This window comes from Podarcis cretensis (genome assembly GCF_951804945.1).
Source record: "Podarcis cretensis genome assembly, chromosome: 14".
In the NCBI taxonomy this organism is placed as follows: domain Eukaryota; kingdom Metazoa; phylum Chordata; class Lepidosauria; order Squamata; family Lacertidae; genus Podarcis; species Podarcis cretensis.
Genome location: NC_137183.1, coordinates 14,077,752 through 14,098,038, shown reverse-complemented (window position 1 = coordinate 14,098,038; position 20,287 = coordinate 14,077,752). Strand labels below are relative to the sequence as shown.

Here is a 20,287-nt window from a genome sequence, read left to right as displayed (position 1 = left end):
TTAGAGACCAACTAAGTTTGTTCTGGGTATAAGCTTTCATGTGCATACACACTTCTTAGCATGTCATTGTAATGTTTTAACTTGCCTCCCAGCTTAGCTTTCATTGTCGGATGCTGTGGTGGACATTTGGCTGTGTCAATTTTAAGTTTCAAACATTTGGATTATTAAATGACAGCTCCATGTGTAATGTAGCGTAACCTATGAAACCCCCAGATCCACTTACTGTGCTTTCATTTCAGTTGTCTCTCCAATATATGTCAAGAAAGGAAAGCCATAGTAGAGATATGTTAATAAAGCTGTTTTATGTACATGCTTATTAGAATATGTATACCCCACTTTTCTAATGAAAAGGAAATCAGAGGCAGAAAACACTAAAATCACATAAGAACACTACAAGTATCATTAAAACCACTTAAAACCCAATGCAAAAGATACAGTAAAGGAAACAGATAAAAAGCCCCATCCCCTCATCACATGCAGTGAATATCCCAAAGTTGCTACTACTATAAAAAGGTAAAGGGACCCCTGACCATTAGGTCCAGTCGTGGCCGACTCTGGGGTTGTGGCGCTCATCTCGCTTTACTGACCGAGGGAGCCAGCGTACAGCTTCTGGGTCATGTGGCCAGCATGACTAAGCCGCTTCTGGCGAACCAGAGCAGCGCACGGAAACGCCATTTACCTTCCCGCTGGAGCAGTACCTATTTATCTACTTATACTCTGACGTGCTTTCGAACTGCTAGGTTGGCAGGAGCAGGGACTGAACAATGGGAGCTCACTCCGTCGCAGGGATTCGAACCGCTGACCTTCTGATCAGCAAGTCCTCGGCTCTGTGGTTTAGACCACAGCGCCACCCGCATCCCTGCTACTACTATAGAGCTCAAATAATTCCTGAGCCACACCCCTTTGAAGCATGTGCATTAAAGGAGGACAGTACACGTGCCAAAACTCTAACCTAGCTTCAGATGTTTTCTGAATGGGGCTCTGCAAATGTGCAGAACGTATATGTGGGTTTACACAGAGGCCATGAAGAAAAGCCCCCCCCCCCTTTCGAAGCCAAATCTGACTGCAAAACTAAGTGGATGCCTTACAGATCCATTCTGAAGTCCCATACATTTCCACCAGCTGGCAAAAGCAGAGCAATGAAGGGACCAGGCAGGCCTCCAGGGGTGTGTGGATTCTAGGGACAGAAGAGGCTTTGCCTCTCCCTACCCACGGCACTGTGGGTTAAACCACAGAGCCGAGGACTTGCCGATCAGAAGGTCGGCAGTTTGAATCCCCGCGACGGGTTGAGCTCCCGTTGCTCGGTCCCTGCTCCTGCCAGCCTAGCAGTTCAAAAGCACCTCAAAGTGCAAATAGATAAATAGGTACTGCTCTGGTTCTCCAGAAGCGGCTTAATCATGCTGGCCACGTGACCCGGAAGCTGTACGCCGGCTCCCTCGGCCAATAAAGCGAGATGAGCCCCACAACCCCAGAGTCGGCCACAACTGGACCTAATGGTCAGGGGTCCCTTCACTTTTACCCACCACCTGCTGCACTTCAGACAATTGGAACGCAAAGCAGTCCCTTTGATATTGCTCTAAGCATGCAGCGGCACTTATGGAAAGAAAGTCTGCTTAAGAAACCCTGGCTTTTTGGTGGGAAATAGAACACTCTGACTAGAACTTAGGCATAAACAGACAACCAGTGTAATTGACATAATGTGGAAGTAATCTGCTTGATCAGAGGAGCCCATTAGTAATCTGGCATGACATTCTGTGCTGAGGTTCCTGTATGCTTTCCAAAGACAGCCCCATGTAAATGCATTACAGTAGGCTAATCTGAATGTTACTAAGGCCTGAATGACCAAGAGAGCTGGCTCATGTGACACTGGCTTAGCGCTCAATGATTTACATTTAATTATATGAGATGAAGTAAATGGGTATAATATGACAATGCTAGAAAACAATATTTGAGATCCAGCATCCCTGCTGTGGGCTTTACAGGAACACACATCATTTTCTCACAAACGGTATATTATTGCTGGCCCATAAGCTAGTTTATAACAAAAGAAGTTAGCTTAACATGTATCATATAAGTTTAAGAAAGCAATACATGTGAAGGTGAAATAGCTAACTGTCAAAGTAAAATGAAATTCTGTCTCATGAGATCTAACAATTGCTCACCAAGTATAGGGTTCAGTACACTTTTTTAAAGCCAGTGTTTTGCAGTTGAAGCTCAAACCAATATGAAAATGGCTTGGCAAAGGCATTTCAACTTAATGGTTTACTTGAAGTCATAATAAAATACTTTTGTCAGAACCAGTTTCGAGAAGCAGTGCAGGCAGTTGGAATTATCAATAATGCTGAATTTTTGATATGTTATACTTGCAGTATGGGGGGGGGGAGAACTTCCCTCTGTAATTAATGGCTGTTCCTTGATTTGTTTTGCACAGTCTTTTTTTTTTTTTTTACAATTCCAATAGCACTACAGATTTATCTAGTACAATTGGGCCGATGAGCACTTACAGTTCCCAACCCTAACCCTGCGGAAAGCCATCTAATTAGACTTTGATTTGACCTGTTTTTAGGAGGTAATTTAATTATTGTTTGATTTTATACTAATGTTATATATCTGATGTTAGTGTTGGCTATTTGCAGTTTAGTAGCGCTGCAGAGAGCTTGCTGGGGAGACCATGCATAACAAGGAACTCAAAAATAACTTTAACAAGGTTTTAATAACAAAACAAAAACTCCTTTTACACTAAAGATAACAACAACATGACCCAACCACCAACCCATCCCCCAGGGTGATGAGAGAGCTAGGTGCTGCTCCTTATATACTATGCCCAAATGCTGACACAGCTTAATTAACACAACCTAACAGCACCTGCTATGTTTCACAGTTGCAAGACTGGGTCTCGTTATTTGCCCTGGCCCTTAAAGACATACACAACTTGTGAAACAATAATGAACCTTCACATTTTACAGTGACCATTCAACAATAATTGTTTGATTTTATACTAATGTTATATATCTGATATTAGCCGCCTTGAGCCCCACTTTGACCGGGGAGGGCGGGATATAACTAAAAGATGATGATGATGAATTCTATTCTGTCTTTTAATCCACTAGGAGCCACCAAGGCATTGAGGAAGCTCAGTCTCACAAGACTGTGCTTTGGAAATGCACTCTGTATAAGGGTCTGTGGATAAATTTTGATTGCCTTTCATGCTGCTGAGTGCGGTAAATTTGCACAAGCTTGGGGGCATTGCTAGATCCTGGTACCAAACTAATAATTTATGAAGTGTCTCTGTTTTCCTGAGCAATTTTTAAGATGTTCTGATTTTAGGCATCCAGAAATCTACTTGTCAACTCACCATGGGCAAGTGCCTTTTGCCAGAAGTATGCCCAGTAGCTTCCTATGAGCTTTCCTTTGAACTCTGGTTCAGATAAGAAATTCCCTGTTTCTTTTCCTATTCAAATCTCAGTATAAAGCTCCCATCTCCAGAAGAGCTAGGCATTTACACTGCAGTTGGTGAATGGCAGAAATAGCAGGAAAGACTCACATTGCAGCTTGATTAGGACTGGGGGGGGGGGGAATCATTGATTAGGATGGGGGGGGGAGTTTCTGACACTAATATTCTGCAGGGTGAGAGAAAACTCAACCTTTTCCCCAAGTCCTCAAACAAATTGCAGAGGGCTTGGCGGAAAAACAGTATTTATCTCTCTTGCACTGAGGTGTAAGAAAGAAATACTTCGGTTTCTTCCCTTCACTGAACTCCAGTTTATGCAAGGGAAACTGCCATCTCCAAGCCCACTGGCAGACAGATTTGGTGAAGAGGCAAGGATGTCTCCCACTTGTGCTGATGTTGAGAAATCGTACTCCTGATGCTTACTTTCTTCTTAAAAAGTAAAGGTAAAGGACCCCTGACAGTTAAGTCCAGTCATGAACAACTCTGAGGTTCCAGCGCTCATCTCACTTTACCGGCCGAGGGAGCCGACGTTTGTCTGCAGACAGTTTTTCCAGGTCATGTGGCCAGCATGACTAAGCTGCTTCTGGAGAAACCAGAGCAGTGCATGGAAACGCTGTTTACCTTCCCACCAGAGTGGTACCTATTTATCTACTTGCTTTCGAACTGCTACGTCGGCAGGAGCTGGGACCGAGCAACGGGAGTTCACCCCGTCGTGGGGATTTGAACTGCCAACCTTCCGATCGGCAAGCCCTAGGCTCTGTGGTTTAGACCAGCCCAGTGCAAATAAAAGAATCCCTGCCTCTTTCCCAAACCCTTTACGTATGCCAGAAAACCTCCCCTCCCCAGGTGGAAAATTGAGTCATAATCAGAAGGAACTGTAAGGGTCATCTAGTCCAACCCCTGGAAATGCTGAAATCTTTTGCTCAACCTGCTGCTGGAACCCATTACTCTGAGATAAAAAGTCTCATGCTCTACTGGCCGACTGACACATCATACCCTTCAACTGTCCTGATTTAACTGAGACATCCTGTTTTGGGAGGCCATGCTTTGGTGCAAAACTGTGACCTGGAAAGCTGGAATGATCAGTCTCTGCACCAAGGAGCTTACAATCCAAACTTCATAGTGAAGAAAGAATGGAGGCAGGGGGTGAGCAAGGCAGGGTGTAATTTCCTGTGTGGCAGGGGTTGCCAACACAGCACATGTCCTTCCATCTGTTGAAATTAACTCTGAAAGTATTCTGTTGTAGCCAATGGAATAGGTTGTGCTTGATTGCAATGTGCACGTAATGGTTTCTACCATTTGCAAATGTGCCCACGGACCCCAAAAGGCTGGGGTCTCCTGCAGACAGTTGAAGGCAACACTCAGGCCATGCTTCTGTGATTAAGTAGTCATTTTATTTTCATAAGTGATTGGGGTACTAAAAGGAAGTGGCATTCTGCTGATGCTCAGAGTTTTATCTCCTCTCTCATTTTCTGAGTGCCTTAGGTGACAAAAGAAATGTGATCAGGCATAGACAGATTTCAAAGAAATTTTGAGGGCACCTATCTAGAGAGGAATGTTTGGAAAACAAGGCTGAGATTATGAGGAAGGAATGAAATTGCTGGAAGGCAATAACGGATATAATGAGCATTGAATTTTGTGCTTGGAGTTTTGAAAGCATATCTGGTGCTGATAACAGTGTAGCTTGGCCAATATATAATTTCCTAAACCACACAAAGATCATTCTCTGGTGGAATCTTATCGCCCAGTTTCTCTATTTAATCTTGACTATAAAATCTTTACAATAACAACGGTTAATAGAATGAAAGCATTTATTGGGAAATACATCCACCTGGACCAAGCAGGGTTTGTTCCAGGACACAAAATTATAGACCCAATTAGAAAATTACTGAACTTAATATACCACAGCAAGCAGGCAAATTCAACATTAGCTTGTCATTGGATATATTTGATTGTGTAGAACCCAGGTATTTAATTGAAGTGATAAAAAAAGTTTGGATTTGGCCCAAAATTCATTGGACTATTAGAGAACATTTATGGCACCACATTTGCCACAATTAAGGTAAATAATATATACTCACACAGCGGTGTAGCGTGGGTTGTCAGCACCCGGGGCAAGACAAGTAATTTGTGCCCCCTAACCCCTAACCTGCCGCCGCTGCCAGCTTCTTCTTGCTGCTGCCTGGGCTGTGGTATTTACGGTAAGGTAGCCACGGCAGCGGCGGGTCCGTGTCAGGTGATCTGAGGCGAGTTGCCGCTGGCGCTGCCGCCCAAACGACGCCGCTTGCCCGGAGGAGGGCAGAGAGGCGAGGAAAATGCAACATGGCCCAGCAGCTGCAGCGGCGGTGGGGCTGTGAGGAGGGGCTGCCTGGCACGCTCTCCGCGGCCCTGATGCGCGGGGACTGCGGCGAGCGCTGAGAGCCACTGCCTGCCGGACGCCTTCAGCCCGGACGCGCGCACAGCTCGTTGGTTCCGCGAGACATGGGGCTCTGCTACAGCCTGCGCCCGAGGCTCTTCGGCGACTCCGGAGGTGCCAAGCGCGCCCCCCCCCCGGTTGCGCCCGGTGCGGCCGGCCCCCCTGCACCCCCCCCACGCTACGCCACTGTACTCACAAAAATGTCAAATTGACTGTGGGACAAAGCAAGGATGCCTACTGTCGCCTGTATTATTTGACATAATTTTGGAACCCTTGGCAATTAGACCGCACCAAATTCTAGCAGGAAAGGGCGTAATCATCAATGGAAAGGAATATATTCTGGGACTGCATGCAGATGATATTGTTTTATGCACATAAGAGCTAATCAACACCAGAAAACTGTTGAGTCTGGAATTGGAGAACTTCTCCAATATTTCTGGACAGAGTAAATTTTCAAAATTTCAGAAGTAATGTTCTTTCATACCCGCCCCCCGCAGCATCAAAAAACCCTTCTCTATAATGTTACAAATCCCAATAACCAATAAGTTTCTTCAGATACCTAGGTGTTCTGATAACTCACAATTTAAATAAGTTATATCAGACCAATTATGGCAAATTATGGAAAACAATAAACACAAATATGAGGAGCTGGGAGGAAATGAAACTTGCACCGACTTGCCACAACCAAAATGATGATTGTTCCAAAGTTATTATTTTTATTTCAGACCCTAGCAGAAAAATTAATAAATTCACATTTCAATCAGATAGAACCCTCATTAAAAAATCCCTGCTGTATCAGCACCCAACTATTGGAGGATGGCGACTTGCAAACTTAAATGGCCTCAGTCCAGTATACCTGAAGGAGCGTCTCCACCCCCATCGTTCTGCCCGGACACTGAGGTCCAGTGCCAAGGGCCTTCTGGTGGTTCCCTTGCCGCGAGAAGCCAAGTTACAGGGAACCAGGCAGAGGGCCTTCTTGATAGTGGCACCCGCCCTGTGGAACGCCATTCCACCAGATGTCAAGGAGAAAAACAACTACCAGACTTTTAGAAGACATCTGAAGGCAGCCCTGTTTAGGGAAGATTTTTAAAGTTTAACAGACTATTGTATTTTAATATTTTGTTGGAAGCATCCCAGGGTGGCTGGGGAAACCCACCCAGATCGGTGTGGTATAAATAATAAATAATTATAATTATAATTATTATAAACAGCTATTACAATGTGTGTCAGCTTAGCAATACAATACACCTAATATCTGGTAATGAAAGAATGCAATAGAACAGGCATAGGCAAACTCCGGCCCTCCAAATGTTTTGGGACTACAACTCCCATCATCCCTAACTAACAGGACCAGTGGGCAGGGATGATGGGAGTTGTAGTCTCAAAAACATCTGGAGGGCCAGAGTTTGCTTATGCCTGCAATAGAAGAAGTTGGAAAATGTGGAAAGAGACAGTATCCCTATAAAAGTATTACCTCTTTTAAAAGATAAACTAAATTCCCTACAGAATGACTCTGGGGTTGCGGCGCTCATCTCGCTTTACTGGCTGATGGAGCCTGCATTTGTCCGCAGACAGTTTTTCCGGGTCATGTGGCCAGCATGACTAAGCTGCTTCTGGCGAAACCAAAGCAGCTCACAGAAATGCCATTTACATTCCCGCCAGAGCGGAACCTATTTATCTACTTGCACTTTGACGAGCTTTCGAACTGCTAGGTTGGCAGGAGCACATAGCTTTATGTTAAATTGTTGTCAAAGTGTGATACTTTCTTCAGTCCCACATTGACTCATTAGTCTGTGGATATAGGTATCTGTGGGTCTAGGTGTAAGCATCCTTATAATAGCCTATGGAACATCTTCCTCATGGGCTGGGGCAGAACTTATCTGTCTGATCATGGCTAATCCTAAACAGTGGCTGGTTTATACTACTTTTTCTGTAGCTCCCATCCCATCCCAGCAATACCCAAGCCCCAAGGTGCCAGTACATAATTAACCTGATCTGCTGTTGTAACTTATGTGGGGTAGCATTGTGTGTTATATCTGCCATCAAGGGTGCCAACTTACATAAAATATTGGGGGGACCCTGCCTTGCATAATCAACCACAAGACGCAATGCACATACCATTTGAATGGCAATGCCCATAAATTTGGAGGCCCTCAAATATTTTATGGGGGGGCGCACAAGATGTTGGACATAACATAATGATGGCTGACTGGGAACAGTTATGGACCACTGGTATGAAATTTACGGCATGTAAGAGAAAACTTAATGAAAATGATTTACAGGTGGTACATGACACCAGTCAAGCTTGCAAAAATTTACCATTTGCCCGATAATAAATGTTGGAAATGTAATGAGATTGAAGGTACATTCTTTCACCTTTGGTGGACATGCCCAAGGATTAAGACATTCTGGGAGATGATTTATAATGAAATGAAAAAGGTATTCAAATATACCTTCCTGAAGAAACCAGAGGCCTTTCTCCTGGGCATGGTCGGCCAATTGGTGCCAAAGAAGGGTAGAACATTTTTTATGTATGCAACAATAGCAGCAAGAATACTCATCGCAAAATATTGGAAGACACAAGATTTACCCACCCGGGAAGAATGGCAGATGAAGTTGATGGACTACATGGAATTGGCGGAAATGACTGGCAGAATCCGAGACCAGGGAGAAGAGTCGGTGGAAGAAGACTGGAAAAAGTTTAAAGACTATTTACGGAAATACTGTAAAATTAATGAATGTTAGGAAAATGTTGGAATGAAGTTATATGGCTTTAGTAGAAATGATATGAGGAATCAAGGATAAACAAATTAATAGAGTATTAAAGGGAAAATAAGGCCAGACTGTGTTAAGATAATTATAGGATTAAAAATAGAGGAAGATGGAAAGGAATTGCTGGAAAAATTAATAGAAGCGGAATACAAAAAGGGAGGTGTGAGGAGGTCGCGGAAATAAGTGAATGAAAGATAAGATATTGAAATTATTTGATGTGTTTTAAATTGTGTTTGTTTTGTTTTGTTAGTTTAATGTTAGTGTTTTATTAGTGTAATGTAGCGTTTTTGTTTTTTTTGTTTTTTCTTTTTGTATTGTATTGTATTGTATTTCTTTTTTGTTGTGTTTAAATTGTTGGAAAAGGCAAGAAACATTATTAAAAAAACAAACTAACAAATATTTTATGGGGGGGCAAAGGGACCTCAGTTCCTAGGAGTTGGCTCCTATGTCTGCCATTAACTTCACAAACCAACCACACTATGGGACACAGCACTGTGGGAGCTACAGCTTTCTATCTGCTCCCTGGAGATACAATGCATGTGCTTGTGTAAAACACAAAACCTCCAAATTTTCTAAAACTCGCCACTTTCCTTCCTTCCTTTCTTTTGAAAACTTGCTATTAAAATATGAAAACAGAACAATGCTGCTGCAGCTGAAACATCAGCCAGAGTGAAAGTACCGTATTTTTCGCTCTATAACACGCACCCGACCATAACATGCACATAGTTTTTAGAGGAGGAAAATCCGTAGGCATGCCACCCGTAGGCATTCCCTCCATAACACGCACAGACATTTCCCCTTACTTTCTAGGAGGAAAAAAAGTGAGTGTTATGGTGCAAAAAATACGGTAATTCCTATGGCTCATGTCCACGCATCAGCACACACACACACACACAAAACCCTTAAGAGTTAGAAGAGCAGCAGCCATTGGCTCAAATTATTCCAGAACTCTGGAAGGGAGCCAGCTCAGGCCAGGGAAAGCCTCCACTGATTATTTTGCCATTGGCTCAAATTATTCCAGAACTCTGGAAGGGAGCCAGCTCAGGCCAGGGAAAGCCTCCACTGATTATTTTGCCAAGGCTGCTTTGAGCTCATAAACATGTGATGACTGATGGGTATATAGGACTGGTGGCGAACCTTGGCACTCCAGATGTTTTGGAACTCCAACTCCCATCATCCCTAGCTAACAGGACCAGTGGTCAGGGATAATAGGAGTTGTGGTTCCAAAACATCTGGAGTGCCAAGGTTCGCCACCACTGGTATATAGGAACTGAGAAGTTGCATCCAGGAACATAAACCCAATTTATTTTACAGAGGATAGTTCCCTGTAAATGGAGAAAAGAAGTTGGAAAAAGGTAAGGAGATTGTTGAGGGCACCATATTACCTAGAAATCTACATATTGCTATGGTAAGTTTGAGGCTCTCCATCTTACTCTTAACACATCTAACTTTCAAAAGGAAGGCAATCATTCGCAGCCAATGCGATGTGGGTGTGTTTTAGGGGAAAAAGAAGCTATAACAAAAACCGAACCTGCCAAATAATGTGAAAGTATGACAAAAGCACTTCTTAAATTGTCAAGAGATCCTATCAAATACCGTTAAGTAAGTGATGAAAATTAATACTAAAATCTGGCACCATACTACATAGCCCTCTACCGCTGGATCAGGCTAGAGCACGAGACAACTATGAAATTTCGTAATAGCAAGCCAAGCTTTGCCTAGCAGGAAACTGACTTCGCATTAGTATAGTGTATGAAAAAAGATATGTTAATCTGAAGTGTGTCAATCATAATAAAACCCTAAAGCAGTAACCTAAAACAGGCAAAAACAAGTTTTGGATTTCATTTCAAATCCACCAGAATAGCCAGGTTTGTCAAGGTTCATGAACCTCTTCTTGAAACTGGGCTCATTTTCAATAAATCTTGGACTGTTATCCAGGAAAGATGGGGCCAAGCTTGGAGTCAATTTTGAATAAAGTTCAGGTGAATCAGGAAATATTTTTGCTGTGAGGTAGAAACTGTACAAGCCTTGGAGGCTTCACTTAGTTTTAGCCTGAACCCAATGAGTTGTTGGCAGCGTTTTCCCTTTGGTTTTTGAGTTTCAAACCTGAAAGGAAAATGGCCCGGTGAACTCAAAAGCAGGTGCCAGAAATCTGAGGGAAATTAATTCCCTACAGCAAATTATTCCCATGCAATAATTTGCATGAAACCTGCACGCAGTTTGGATGTTTGGAAATAGACTTGTGCGCATTCTCTCGCGTGTGGCCAACTACACACAGAATTCTTTCCTAAACTGAAATCGTGTCTGCAGGAAATTTTTGTCTTCTGTGAATTGGCCCTGAGTGAGACATCTATCTGATGACTTGTGCAGCTTTCAACCTGCTGTCATCATCTGCCTTGCATTTCATATATAAAGCTGAAAGCGTGGACCCACCAGTGTCCAAACCAATTGCCATCACAATTTGACGTGCCAGAAATCACGTGGGCTTGAATAAAAAGCTTCATAGTCCATAAACTGTTGCTTAGCTGCATTCACCTTGGCTAGCCCACCAGCTGTAGCCACCTCACACTCTGATCAAAGACAGGTGTGCCTACAGACACCCAAACAGAGAGGTAAACATGGAGAGGCTGATCTATGCAGATCAGCTGAGGTGGTCCTCTCCCTGCTCATCTGAGGACCGGGGAGCAAGCAGTTTGAACCTCCATTAAGGCAGTGAGCACCCCAGTATTGTGTCTATTTTTTCTTTCTTTTTGCCACTCCCAAAACCTGTGGGGTTCTGGGGAAGTGGAAAAACATTGCTTAGGGAGCCAGATTGGGTTCCACGGTCAGGGTTAGCAACTCCTGCTATATCGTATATACTAATGAGAAACTCATTTTCCAAGTGCTGATCCTTATGTAGCCAAAATGCACAATTCCTGCACAAAACAGTTATCAGCAGGTTTGGGGAAATCTTAATGTTTGTTGAACTATATAACAAGCTTTAGGGAGGGATCCTAAATGGGGTGCACCCAAAAACTGTTGGTGCAAAAGGAATTCCTGGTTGCCAAGATCCAAGTTTGGGGCAAGTACTCTTTGGTGAGAGAACCCTAGCAGAGATTAAAAATCACAAAATACGCAACATAGTAAAGCATGGAAACAAAGTAAAATAAAACAAAGAAAAGCCCTTTAAAATAGGCCTTGCAAGTTCCTTACAAAGTTTTCCACTTCCCTTAGCATGGAAAAAGACCACGTTTGGTAAGATAAAAATTGGTTTACTTACAAACTTTTCAGATGTCTGGTTCATGCATCAGTCAGACAAGCTGCGCAGGCAGTAAAACTTGGTTTAGTTACAAAGTGGCAAAAGCTCCTTAATTTATTGGTATAGGAGCACCAGAAAGGTTTGTGAGAGCCATGCAGCTAAGCTGGAGAAAGCAGCTGAAGCCTCTTCACACAGCTGAGCTCCATCAGGTAAATTTAGAGGAACAATAGGCTTGCTTACTCCTTTCCTCCCAAGGTAAGGGAAGTCAACATAGCTAAGCCTAGCAGGATAGGCTTACCCAGTGGTATTAACCCCTTAGTGTATTCATTAACTTAATCATGTTAGCTATATGAAGCTGGTTATCCCACAAAAACTGTCATATGAGAACTGTGCATCCTTAGTCGCCATGGATCACTGGGAGTCTGTTAAAGAAAGTCTGGAATGGAGCATTCTGCCTGGCACCCTGATCAGAAGCACTCTGCAACATTTTGTGATGATTTTACACCAGGGGTAGCCAACCTGGTGGTGTTCAGATGGTTTGAATTGCAACTCCTATTATCCCCAAGCAGTGTGTTGTCCAGGCATAGGCAAACTCGGCCCTTCAGATGTTTTGAGACTACAATTCCCATCATCCCTGACCACTGGTCCTGTTAGCTAGGGATGAGGGGAGTTGTAGTCCCAAAACATCTGGAGGGCCGAGTTAGCCTATGCCTGGTGTTGTCGATTATCAGTGATGATTGGAGCTGTAGTCTAAGCCATTTGGATGGCACCAGGTTGGCAACTCCTGCTCTATACCATATAAATGGGAGAGAAATCAGTTGTCACTGAGATCATTTTCAGTGACAGTTCCATGACCACTGCAACTTTATCTTCTGGCTCTATCTCATGCACTCAGATTCATCACTAGAATGACATTGATTTCAATATATAGGTCAAATGTAATGTCACAAAGGCCGAAGAAAATAACTAAAAAAAATGGCATTCCTGGCAGGGGTTGTGATATTAAAGCCAGCTGGCTGCAAATTATTGGGGGTATGTCAGTTTAGTACAAAGTTTGCTATCTGTCATTTTTAGACGTGATGATGGCTATATGATATTGTGTCTTATGAACACAATGAAAAGACATCTCTGTTAAGAACCAAGGTTGGTTTTTTTACTCTCTTTATGTACGCTGCTGTGCTGGTACAGTTACCATTACAGTGGTGCCTCGCAAGACGAAATTAATCCGTTCCGCGAGTCTCTTCATCTTGCGGTTTTTTCGTCTTGCGAAGCACGGCTATTAGCGGCTTAGCGGATTAGCACTATTAGCGGTTTAGCGGCTATTAGCGGCTTAGAAAAAGGGGGAAAAGGGGGGGAAACTCGCAAGACGTTTCGTCTTGCAAAGCAAGCACATAGGGAAATTCGTCTTGCGAAGCACCTCAAAAGACGGAAAACTCTTTCGTCTTGCGAGGCATTCGTCTTGCGAGGCATTCGTCTTGCGGGGCACCACTGTATGGGGGTAGGCTGGGTGAATAGGATATATTTTACTTCAATCAGCTTGCTTCAGATTAAAGAACACATGCATTAAAAGGTCTGATTATGTTTCACTTCTAGCAGGCGTGGTGATGACTCCATTCCCATGAAATCCCTGCTGCCAAACAACTGGGAATCAGACTAACAATCATTTTTTGCTATCATAGGACAAAGTTTTCTCAAGTGTCCATTAGCCATAGGAAATGGGGCTGTCAGTTTTCTATGTTTCCTACAAAAATATGTACTCAGCTCTCACTAAGAATGCCGGCTGGCTTCATGCTGAATTGTAAGGAACCCCATCAATGAAATGATAAATCGTGGTACAGAATGTATATATGATTCTAATGCAAAATGTGCATTTTGAATGGAAAACCCATACAACTAACCCATCCCTACCTCATCGTTGCTTTATATGCTTCTTATCCCTATAATTGAGACCATGTGTTATTCAGCAAACAATAACTCTATTACTCATGGTTCTTGTTGGTTCATACTTTGTAATGAAAGTGATGGGAAGGAGAATAATTTCTTTTCTTTTTGGTATGTTAACAACTCTAAATTATTAGGGTGGGAAGCAAATGTCAATGGAACATGAAAGTTTTTGGTGCATTATTCGCATTTGCTCATGCTTTCAAATCCACTGTGGCTTATTAGTTCATGGGAAAGATGACAGAGAGAGAATAAAAATCAGAGAATGAATCCAGGATCAACAACTGGCTTCTATAGTAACAGAGAAAATTGGAGCGGGTGGCTGAGAGGTGGCAACATAGAACAAGGAGCTGCATATTGTGGGGAGGGAGGGGACCCAAAAAGGAGATATCCCCCTGAGAGATACACTGTCCTTTTGGCACAGTACATTCCAGTGGAGAAAGTACTGTCCTGCACGTTGCTTAAAGGGCTGAGATCCTGAACCCTCTGCTTCTAAAACTGTTGCTTTTACTCTGAAATAATTCTCCCTGGACTTGAATGCTGACAGAAAAATTATCTACTAAAGAGGAATGTTTGTTCTCAATTTACTGCAAGGGAGTTCAGGACTTGCCCATGGGGTTTTAGGGATGATGGTCTTCAACTGAAGGTTAAAAAGTCCCATAACTGTGACCCTAGATTCCCCCAAGTGATCCATCCATTGGTGCTGATGTTCCCATGGAAAAGTAGCTTAGGTCCTTACTAGAGAAGTGACCAGCTGTGAGCAGAAACATTTCATGTGGCAGTCACATGTAGTCTCCTTTCCTTAGATTCTTCGTTGAAGGTAAGAAAACTACTGTGGGGGTTGGTGCAATATCCGGGCCATGAGTGTAAACTGGGAAGAGGATGGTTTAAATTGCCCTTCAGCTACAAATTCACTAGAATCTGGTCTTTTGACAAACCACTATTCTCTCAGATTCCCATCTAAAATAAAAGGATACAGTGGTGCCTCGCAAGACGAAAATAATCCGTTCCGCGAGTCTCTTCGTCTAGCGGTTTTTTCGTCTTGCGAAGCATCCCTATTAGCGGCTTAGTGGATTAGCGCTATTAGCGGCTACGAAAAAGGGGGGGGAAGGGAAAAAACTCAAAAGACATTATCGTCTTGCGAAGCAAGCCCATAGGGAAATTCGTCTTGCGAAGCGCCTCGAAAAACGGAAAACCCTTTTGTCTAGCTGGTTTTTTGTCTTGCGAGGCATTCGTCTTGCGGGGCACCACTGTATTAGTAAAGACTTGCTCTACAGGGCTTTTTTGAGAATTGCCGAAAAATTGTAAGTGTGGTGAGATATAGAAAATATAAATATTATCAAATAACAATTGAATTTAAAAATTGTTGTTAAGTAAACTGCTGTTTCTATGGAGGTGGGAGTGGTGGGAGTCTGTAGCAGAGAATCGCCACTTCCTTAGCCCTGGTAATGCAAACACTACCATCATGGATTAGGCCACAGGCCCATGCAATCCAGTAGTTTCCATTGGTACTTAGTAAGATGTATCTGGGGAACTCATAAGCAAGATATAGGTTACAGCCTTCCCCAATTCTTTGCCCTGCCTCTGAACATGAAGGTTCCATTTAGGCTAATATTAAGGCATCCCCAACACTAATTCAATGTTCTGCCAATCCCGTATAAACCACGGACCCTAACAGCTACATCCACATTATCAAAAATACGGTTTTCTTGCTATTTTGCAGAGGATTCCACAGCGTTTTTTCAGTGTGTGGAGAAAGATGGTTGCTAGCTGAAGCATTATTAACACTGAAGGATAATCACCCGTTCTTGCAAATTTAAGACTCCATTTTCAACTCCACTAACAGCTATGAACATTATATTAATTGAATTGTGGCTAACCCCAAAACCCGATCACAGCCTAATATGTAGTTATGTGGGAACTCTGGTTTCTGGAAGAATTCCCAAACTGCTTGGGTGTGTCCCATATGTCAAGAATTTGGCACACACAGAACAAACTCTGATGCACCATTGTCCTGTACGCTCTCTGGGACATTGCTTAGCAGCAGTTTTGAACAAAGCATGAGAATGACCTCTTGCAGCAGTCATTAAGTTGGAGAAAAGAGGTTAAAGGAAAATAAACATGCCTAGCTCTGCCAGGAACAGCCCTCAGTGCAGCTCTGACACAACTGCATTCCAGTCCATCACATATATTCCATACTACATATTTAATCTGTTCTAGCAACCCTGGATTTCATTAGACAGATGTACAAATAAATCGGTATTGTTGCAATGCAATTTGAAATAATATGGTCAGACATTGCATGTCCAAATCTGTCAGACTGATAGAAATACATTTTACAGAGTTAAAGGAAGTGGAGTATGTGGGTGAGGTGGTCGTTTTGGCTTCCAGAAGATTGATGACTGAACTACGGTAGTTCTGCCAACTCTAAGGGCATATTGTCAAACTAGGTTTTTATTAAATGTTTGCAAATCATCTTGACACTAATGCAAAAAGCAATTAATAATATGTATCTCAAATTTTATAGAAATAGCTGAACTGCTGTTTCCCAACTCATCCCCAACCCATTAGTTATATTCCTTATTCTTCCCTTCTTCTGTCCTCCATATGTCCACAGCCTTACCATTTGAGTAAATTTGCTCCTCTGAAAGGTACATTTTAAACGAAATAAAATGCCAGACATCCTCTTCTGCTCCAACACACATACACACTCTCTTTTACACACTTACACACACACACACAGAGAGAGAGAGAGAGCGCGAGAGAGAGAGAGAGGGAGTACTGCCCCATGGGCAGGTGGTGGAATTACCAGGGTGGAGCACTTAGAGGCAAGGGTAACAGGGGGTGCTGGAGGTGTAAATGACTATTAGACTTTGAGAAATTGGTATCACTGGATCAAGTGTATCAATTTTGTTGAATAGCTTTAACTGGATTTTGAATAAATGCTCAATTGCTTGTTACTGTTTTGGATTTTATTGTTTAATCTTTCTTAGTGGGTCATGCAAACTGCTATTCTGAATAACGCTTTTCGTAGGGTGGGGGACACTGGGGGTGAGTTTATGGAACCAAGGTGGCGGCAGCAGCCCAGAAAAGTAAGGGAACCATGGCTTTATGGCCTTCTGTTTGGCATCTAGTCAGGATGATGAAATTGCGGCTAGTTGGCAATCTTGATTTTTGCTTGACAATAAATAACTTGCCTCCCATTCAGAGGATATGGCAGATGGTCTAGGGGTGAAGGAATAAAATGTGAGATCCATACCATGGCCTGTCTCTTTTTTTTCTTGGAAGTAAATGCCTATATTATCAGAAACTACCCTACAATCTGACACAAGAATGCTTTGTGGAGGTATGGTCCAAGCACAGATGGCACAGTAGGGTCTAAAGTGCATTGGCTGAATCTGACTGGCTGAAAAGGAAATGAAGAGCTTTTCATCCATCTAAGACACATGGTTATTTTGTCTTGCACAATTAGAGACAGCCTTTCCTTTTTCTTCTTTACTCTGGCTACAAATCTGTAAACCACAAAATACTCATGTTAGAAGAATCCACTGAAGTGATTTTTATGATTGTTCAGTTTTCATTATAGTTTGTTTTGTCCAATTTCACCACAATCAACAGCAATCAAGAGACACATTTGCTTCACTTCAAAACATGCCAGCTTCAGTTGTTAACTGGATCATTTAGTTGCCGACATTTTTATCATGCTGTTCCAGGATTCTTGAACTGTTTAATGTATATTGTTTTTAATTCTAATTAAGCAATGGAAAAAAAACACACTAATGAATCAAAAAATTTTAAATGCAAACAACAGTAGCATCAATAGTCAACTGTAGCCAGGTAACTGCATACATTCTCAACTAAACCTCTTTCTAAACAGATGGGTCTTGCATGACCATCTGAAAGGACAAGGCCACTGAAAAAATTCCATTTCCCACTGCAGATGTGCCTGAATCAAGGGAAAATTCCAGAGCAGGCACTTCACAAGGCAGCTAGACTAAATAAAAATATCCAGGTATCCAGGTCTTTATTATTTTTTGTGAAGCCTGTAATGATTGAGAAACCCACTGCATTATATTTTCCTAGTGCTAGAGGGGCCGCAAAATACAGTAGAGGGGCTTCTCATAAAGCGTAGCCACCAGTCTTCTACCAAGCCACTGTACTAAGTGCTTGTTGGAAGACCAAATACGGTGCATCCCAGAAGGCTCATTCATCTAGAGACCTTTCCATGCCTTGTATTCTGATTTCCTAGCAGAGACTTTGCACCTTGAGGCCCCCAAGTGCACAATCTCTGCTAGGAAAGTGAAAACCTAGCCATGAGAGGACCAGCGCAAGGGCAGCCTATTGAATGGTCTGTGTGCTAAAGCACGGAGGGGTCTCTGAGGAAATGGAGATACCCAGGTGGGGGAGTGAAAGCTACACTTCTGCTATGAAATATTTTACACCCTGTTCTAATCAACAGTGTCCATAATAATATGATTGTTATTATCATTATTACTATGACTTAAGACTTTAGCAAACTGTTCCCTTTTCCTTACCACTTCCACCAGTGTATAATAGTGTAATGAGGGGAAATAGTTGTGCTGCTACTTCAGATACCTGAATGGTCCACAATCATTTTTTTAAAAAATAAGCAAAACCTGGGAAACACTGAACCAAAGCATTCACTTTAGTTTCACTTGAGGTCACAAATGTATGCAAGTTGAAAATGCCAGGCCTGCCAAAAAAAGCACGCTGAACTCGAACCAAAGAAAAGGACACTGTTATTCTTATGAGGAGATATTTGACGGGGCAGGAAATTGGCAGGGTCATAGAAGTTTACTTAATACTGAAGCTCATTTAACTGTCCTGAAGCCAAAACACAATGACAGCAGACACTAAGTACCTGTCTGAGTAGTTACAAGAGTCCCAGCCAATACAGAAATTGAGAAATATTCATAAGGATTCTCATAACTCTGCCATGTTTCTGTAAGTAGATTAGTTTAACGTGCAGGGGTTGAACATATTCAATATCATGACAACACAGAAGTTAAAGGAGAAAAGAAGTTGAAAGCTGGGGGTGGGGTGGTAACATTTCTCTTCATTGCAATTTTCCATTTGTGTTGAAACCCAGCAGGGGAAAGAACCCACAGGCTTCTCTCCTATGCCAGAAGTGATTGTACAAAAGGCTCAACCTTCCAAATCTTATTTCAATTATGGCCATTGTTCCCCTCCTTGACATTATGCTTTTGCCAGCTTTCACTCAACTATTGTTGCATGTTGCTTTCCATCAATGTAGTCCCATTGGGAGTTATCAATGATTAATTACATACAAAAAGATCTTCGAGGTGGGGCGGGGGATTCCTTTGCAGAAGTGTGTGCAATGTTAAAAGAAAAGGCTTAAAGTGCCATCTAGTGGTTCATTTGCTATACTAGAAGAGACACCCAGCCTGCTACTACTTTTGCTGCCTGTTTAGGAATGCAAAAACAGCATGTCCAGCAACTAGCAGCTCACCATACATGACTAGAGGGCTACATTCAGCTGGGAAGGTCACAATCATTCATTTGGACATCATCAGCATGGACATTTTTAGTTTTATTATAATTTGTTAATTGCCTGATTCAGGGTAGCCTCTGGGTCACTTACAATCAAGTTTAAAAAATACAAAACTATTTTGCACAACACAATAATTATTTCAATCATTGTATTGAAAACTATACAAGTATAATCAAGCTTAGGTGCAAAGGGGACAGCTTTGTAAACCAGCACTGCAGAAGAATTTGCAAGGTCTTTTAAAAGCCATGCTATGACAAAGGGTAGCAGTCAGAATTAAACTAGGGCTGGGGAGGCCAAGGTTCAAATCTTCACTGTCTTACCCCATAAAAAGTTGTGTCAGATACATTATAGGAAGGGAGAACCATGTACAGTGGTGCCTCACAAGACGAAATTAATCCGTTCCGCGAGTCTCTTCGTCTAGCGGTTTTTTCGTCTTGCAAAGCAAGCCCATTGACGGCTTAGCGGATTAGCGCTATTAGCGGCTTATCGGATCAGCTGATAAGCGGCTTAGCGGCTTAGAAAAAAAGGGGGGGGAGGAAAAATACCTGCAGGAACTCACAAGACATTTTCGTCTTGCAAAGCAAGCCCATAGGGAAATTCGTTTTGCGAAGCGCCTCCAAAACGGAAAAAACCCTTTCGTCTAGCGGGTTTTCCGTCTTGCGAGGCGTTCGTCTTGCGGGGCACCACTGTATGTCACTGTGGACTCTTTTGAGGAGAGGCAGGATAAAAATGTATTAAAATAAAAACGCTAGTTCATAAACCTGTCCCTCTGCAGTAACCCCTCCCCCTATTGTTAATCATTTGCATGTTGGCTTGAGCTAAAGATCTGTAGATGGTAATAATATTGGAAATTAGACCTAGCTATATACAATTCCCCCCCCCCCCTTGATTCTTAGACTGCCCATGCCGGTTAAAAAGCAATGTTATCTGTTGGTT

At 42.6% G+C, this 20,287-nt stretch overlaps 1 long non-coding RNA gene across 1 annotated transcript in view; it reads left to right on the top strand.

Annotated features, from left to right (window-relative positions):
• Positions 1-14,796: 14,796 nt before the first annotated feature.
• Positions 14,797-20,287, top strand: part of LOC307203067 — a 41,341-nt gene continuing 35,850 nt past the window's right edge. The window contains exon 1 of the long non-coding RNA XR_013833124.1: positions 14,797-14,887. This is a non-coding gene — a long non-coding RNA (uncharacterized lncRNA). The remainder of the gene's footprint in view (positions 14,888-20,287) is intronic.